This window comes from Anas platyrhynchos, chromosome 26 (assembly GCF_047663525.1).
Source record: "Anas platyrhynchos isolate ZD024472 breed Pekin duck chromosome 26, IASCAAS_PekinDuck_T2T, whole genome shotgun sequence".
Lineage (NCBI taxonomy): Eukaryota > Metazoa > Chordata > Aves > Anseriformes > Anatidae > Anas > Anas platyrhynchos.
The window spans coordinates 2,908,798-2,914,851 of record NC_092612.1 but is presented as its reverse complement, the minus strand read 5'-3'; positions in this window follow the sequence as shown (position 1 = coordinate 2,914,851).

Here is a 6,054-nt window from a genome sequence, read left to right as displayed (position 1 = left end):
GGCGGCGGCTACCAGAGCCCGGGGCTGCTCTGCCGCCTTCCAGCCACAACACGAGCTCCGTGCCGGGAGCTGCTCGGTGCTTTGTAGGGCCACGTGAGCTCCTTGCTCCCTCCCAGGAATCTCAGGTTCCTACACGAGCAGCGAGGTGTTCTCAAGCCACCTGCTCCCAGAGGGGTTTTGCTGGAGGGGTTTGGGGTTTCCATGTGCCTCGTGGGGTCTGTGGCACGCTCCAGGTGCTTGCCAGGGTCACAAATCCTCCTTCCTCCAGCCGTGCACCGAGGTGTCCTGAGGATTCCCCTCCTGCTTACCCAACGTGACCTGAGCACTACAGACGTGAGTGTGTGGGACCTGGACTGCTCCTTCAATCCAGCTAATGGCCTGGTTTGTCCCTTACCTCTAACAAATGAGGATGAAAGCTGGCTGGAGCGCAAAGGGCACAAAAACAACTTCAGACAGGGAACAGAAGAGAAGGGGAAGCTGGAGCCTTTCCCACTTGGTGCTGCTAAATCCAGGCGACGATTCAAAAGCCTCGCTTGAAGCCTGCGAGCGCTGTGCTGTGAGCTTTGGCTCAGTCCATTTAGAAAAAAAAATAAAAAATCGGGCAATGCAGCAGCAGTGCGAGGGCCTGGCAGCCAAGCAGCTGCCCCGGGACACGTCCTGCACACGTGGCAGGAGGGCTCGGGTGGGCACAAGCCTTTGGCTGATCCGGGCGTGGGTGCTGCGGGGCCAGCAGAGGAGGAAGGAGGGGGTGATGTGTGGTGGATGAACCGTGACGAATCAGTAAATTGGGCTTTTTTTTTTTTTGGAGCTAATACCTGTAAACTCTAAAAATACCTCCAACAATTTGAGGGGCTCTTTGATAAGCGATTAAAAGCATATAGCTTCATTTCCCAAATTAGTGGCTTAGCGAGGCAGAGCCCCCAACGTGTGACTACAGCTGTAGCTCTGATGCTGCCCCCGGAGACTAGGTGAAATTCCTTTAATCTCTGCGTGCGGCATGAAATCTGCTTTTATTAATGGTTTGGGATTAAGGCTTCTGCATGGAGGCAGAGAACCGTGTCCCTCGCGTGTCCCCTTGTCCTCTGCTTTCTCAGCCTGGGGGGGACGCTCAGTGCCCGTGGCAGCATCGGTGTGCACGCTGCGGTGGTGGCAATGGGAGGGGGGAAAAAAAAAAAAAAAGCTATTAATTGTTTCGCTCAACGGTTTCTTGAAAGCAGATGGAGCTTTTTATAATCAGTGGGGGACTGCTGGCCTTCAGCAGGGAGGGGAGAACCACGAGGAAATTGCTCCACAAGCCCTGGGTTTGAACAGGCACCTGCGTGCTGGAAATGAGCTGGGCGCAGGAGGCAGCTCCTGGGGACGAGGGCGGGCGCGTGGCCGGGGGCTTTGCAGCAGGTTCTGCGCTTGGAAGGAGGCAGGAGGAGGGCTCCAGCTTCTGCACGCTGCCGTTTCCCCAGCTGACGAGCTGAAAGCCCCTTTACCTGCTGAAGGGCACCCAGCAGGCAGCCGCAGAGTGGTTTTCTGCTCTGAGGGGCCAGGTTGCAGCCACGGGGAGCTGCAATCAGCAAAGCCTCCTGAATAACCTCCCCCTCCAAGGCTGAGCTCTGCTGCAGGAATAAAACAAGCTCGGGGCCTGTCTCCCTGCGGTTGTTTCCATTTCACACGGGCTCATTTTCCAAGGTAAAACTGGGGCTGCCTGGCTGCTAATTTCATCGCCCCGGCCCTGGGAGCGCAGGCGCCGCTGGGGCTGTTAGTTATTGTTAATTATCCCGCAGCGCGGTGTGAGGTCTGCAGGCCACATCACGCCTCCGGAGAGCTCTGGGCAACATCAGCCGAGCAGCTCGGCACCGCGAAAACTGCTCCTGATCCCTTGCGAGGTGCACGGCAGGGAGGGGGCTCCGGCTGCCTCCCCTCCTGCTCCGGGGTCTCCGGCATTTCTCCATGGTCACCCAGCACAGCAGCGACCTGCGGGGCTGGGACTGCACAGGGAGGCTCGTAGGGGATGTTTGAGCTGCTGCTGGGTGCTGTTATCTTTCTGGTCAGGCCGCAGTGTTCGCACATGAGCTTCCTCTCCTCTCCCAGACGTGCCTGCAATTCCCATGAGCGCTCACAGAGGATGCATCTGCCTGCAAAGATGCCAGGCTCGTGTTAATGGCATTTGTGTCCCTTTGCGTGGTTATCAGGATGGAAGAAGCTATCTCCATTTCCCAGAGCCTGCTGGCCTGGCACTCGCACAATAAGAAGGGTTTCTCAGCAGGAACCAGCTGTGAAATGCGATGGTAAATTACGCTTTTCTACCTAAATGGGTATTTCTGGATTTCCTGCTGGGGAGCAGCCACTGTGCTTAAGCAATGGTAACGGCTGCGAACCGGCTGGCAGAGGGGGCTTTGCTGCAAGACCTCCAGACCAGTTATCGCCTCTTCCATGCTGGTATTTTGACAGAAGTGGGGGTCCAGAAGCAGGGTCAGATTCCTGCTGCAGAGGAGCTGCTGGGTAAGAGGGGAGTGGCTGTGCCCACGTTGTGCTGGTGGAAGGGGTGACGTGGATCAGAAAGACCAAAATTAAAACCATCAGGTGGCATTTTCAGAAGCCCTAGAGACCTGGGCAGATGCTTGCAGGGGCTGAGTTTGAGCCTGCTTGAGAAAGTCCCCACCTGACATAGAAGCAGCGAGCACAGAACCTGGTTCAGGCAAGTCCCTGAACGTCCTTTCAGAATTCAGGAGGCAGCAAGCAGAGAAGTAACTTCACTGGAAGTGAACATCATCCTTTCCACTAATAAAAAAGCAAGCTGATATTCTGAAGCTAAGTATCTGCTCCTGTGTGCTACGTACGCCTGCACTTAAGGCTGCCTCTGGAGGAGGGTTGGCTCCTGCCCTGCCCTGGCGCTGGGCTCTCAGGAGCACGCTGCTCTAGGGTTGTCTTCGCTGGCCACGTACAAGCCAGAAGCAGGTTTGAACTTGGATGAAGCCACTTGAAATCGTATCCACGACAAACAGTTTAACAGCATTAAGCTCTTTTCCATTTGAAAAATGCCATTGTGTTTGGGGTGATAACTGGCGAGCGGTTTCCACGCGAGGGCAGGCGAAGTGTCACGTTACCCACACGCTCCCCTCCAACACCTTGTGCTGACACAGCTTCCTCTCCTCTCCTCTCCTCTCCTCTCCTCTCCTCTCCTCTCCTCTCCTCTCCTCTCCTCTCCTCTCCTCTCCTCTCCTCTCCTCTCCTCTCCTCTCCTCTCCTCTCCTCTCCTCTCCTCTCCTCTCCTCTCCTCTCCTCTCCTCTCCTCTCCTCTCCTCTCCTCTCCTCTCCTCTCCTCTCCTCTCCTCTCCTCTCCTCTCCTCTCCTCTCCTCTCCTCTCCTCTGGCTCTTGCTCCTTGGAAGAACATCTCAGACCTTGGAGGTGAGCCCTGTCCCCAGGTGCCGAGGTGGCACCGTCAGCTCTGCGCCGCTCCCCAGCTGCTCCTCGCCTCGCGCCGCCACGCCAAGCTGGCGTGGAGCCGGGGAGGATGCTGCTTGCTCCAAAGCCTGCACTGAACGTTGGTTGGGAGCAACAGGTTTTGTACTAATTAAAGAGGAATCAATTAGGCTGCAAGATATTCAGCCACCTGGTGCTTCTGACTATTTTTTCCTCCTCCTTCTCTTTTTCCTTAATGTGCTGCTGCTGCCTCCAGGGAAGTCATGAAAGAAGCAAGACACGTTCCAGTTTCTTGCTTTCTTTTAGATTAAAAAATGCTGTTTGTGGGGAAATCTGTGCAGACCAACCAATTAAAGCACCGTACATGTCCCTGAGATCTGCAAACAACTACCTTCCGTGCCATCCATCATTCCCTCCAGCCGCCCTCCTGCCTATCCATCTCTGCGAGTCACTGATCTACAGCTCTCGGCTCTGTCAGCTGGGTTGTGCTGCGTGAAAAAATAATTCACAGCGAATAAAGAAAAAGCCGAGAAGAAGGTGTAATAGGATCCTGTGGGAGGCACAAAGAAGTCCTCCACGCAAGGAAGCCCTTTGGAGACCCGGCTGCGCCAGGCTTTCCCTTGCGAGACAATCCATTAAACAGTCTCTCTGTGCTCAATAGCTCCATAAATAAAAAGGAGCTGAGAGCAGCGGGCTGTCTGTCTCGCTGCCTCCCCAGGCAGCTCCCAAAGTTTGCAGAGCGCTGACCTTGAAGAAAATGGCAGGGTCAGCAGGGAGGAGGCTCGGCTGAGCCCCGAGGCGAGCGCCTCGAGCGCTGCGGATGAAAAACCGCCCCTGGCTCCCTGCCCTCGGGGTGGTGACGAGCAGCAGGGGAGCTGTGAGCGGGGAGCCCTGCCTGGGGGCGCAGCCCCAGGGGATGCGTTCTGCCCTCGGGCTGATGCTTTTCCCAGCCGAGGGATTGTGAAATCCCTTTGATTTGTCTGAGTGCACAGTAAAGCCCTCTCTCTGCCAAATCAGATTTAATATTAAACGCAAAAGGGAGCAGCAAAGGGCAAAAGGGAACTGGACTGGATGGCAACGTAAAGGTTACAGAGGAGAATATTAATGCCATATATTAGGGAGCTGCTCGGAATCTGGCATTTGGAAGTGTTCATTAATGTAACTGATTCACTCTCTGGGAGCTGCTGCATCAACTCTCAGTGGCCATGGGGTCCCCTTCATGCTGATCCCCCTCCAAGAAATCTCTGTGAGAGGTGCTGGGCACCCATCCCACACCCTGTGGTGCTTCAGCCACCACCCGAGGGATGACAGCTTGATAAGGAGGAGATGACCAGGCTGGAGCAGCGTGAGCCACACCAAGAACGCCAGTGTCTGAAGGCAGCAAAAGGCCAGAGAGCGCTTGGTCGCGGTGGCAGCGGCGGAACAACCTGTCCCCGAGCCAAATGAGCCCCTGGCAACCGTGGTGCGAGGCTGAAGAACACCGCAGGGTAAAGTTGCCAAGTGGACAGTGTGATGGCCGTGAACCCACGGCAGATAAGGCTGTGATCATCCAGGAGCTAAAGGCGAAGGCTGTGCTCACGTGGCATCCCCAGCCACGCGAGGATCAGCCGGCAGCGGTGCCGTGCTCCGTCTCCTGCCTGTTTTCCAAGCAACGCCCTGCCTTTTGTAAGAGCCGGCACAAACCTGAGCTCCTCGCTGCTGCAGCTGCGCTGGGAGTCACTGCTGCGGCTCCTTGCACTGCCGCATCTGTGCCATCCACAGCTGCCTTCCCACGCCACGCTTCCCACCCCGGGGCCGAGGATGTTGGCCGCAGGAGCGTGCTGTCCCGTCCCCGGAGCAGGACCGGCAGTGTGTGGATGGGAGAAGCGGCAGAGTCCCCCCCTTCCCCTCCGCACCGGGAGCTCTGGAGATGAGTAATTGCTGCTGACATCTCTGGAGAGCAGACATGGCAGCTGCCGGGGTTTATCAAAGCTCAGGTTCACGCCTTTGCTGAACGGCAAGGAGCCTTAGAAGAAAAAGCTTGCGCGATGCTCCGCGTAGCCCTGCTGCTTCGCCAGCTGGGAAACAGCCCCGAGGGAGCAGGAGCAGGCTCAGAGGGGCTGAAGCAAAGCAAAAAAATGGCAACTCAGCACCTTCCCCTGTGCCCCAGGCTCAGGATGGGTCAGATTGTCCCATGTTTGAGAAAAACGAGGCTGAGGGCTGGAGGTGTGAGCACAACCTCCCTCTGGATGAGCAGGTGTCTGTGCATCTGTCTGATGGTGAGCGCCAGCTGGTCCACGCAGAGCTCGGTGCTGTCCTGTGATGCTGTAACAAGCTCGGGGTAATTCTTCTTCGGGCTGATTAATTGCTAGACGCTTGTATAAAAAGCACACCACCACAAAAACACTCCCGGATGAACCCATCACGTTACCTGCACTGTGGTTTTAGCTACAAACAAATTATCTGTGGGGAAAAAAAAAAAATACTTTGCATGGGAACTGAAGGCACAGGAGCTGCAGTTTTTCCATGCCAGCTCCCAGCTTTGCATCTGCACCCAGGGTGTGAAGAGCAACGCTGCCTGGTTTGGAGAACGGAGGGGCTGAATCAGCCCAATTCCTTGTGCGAGGAGCCCAGAGGGCTTAATGGGGGCTCCTGCGAGA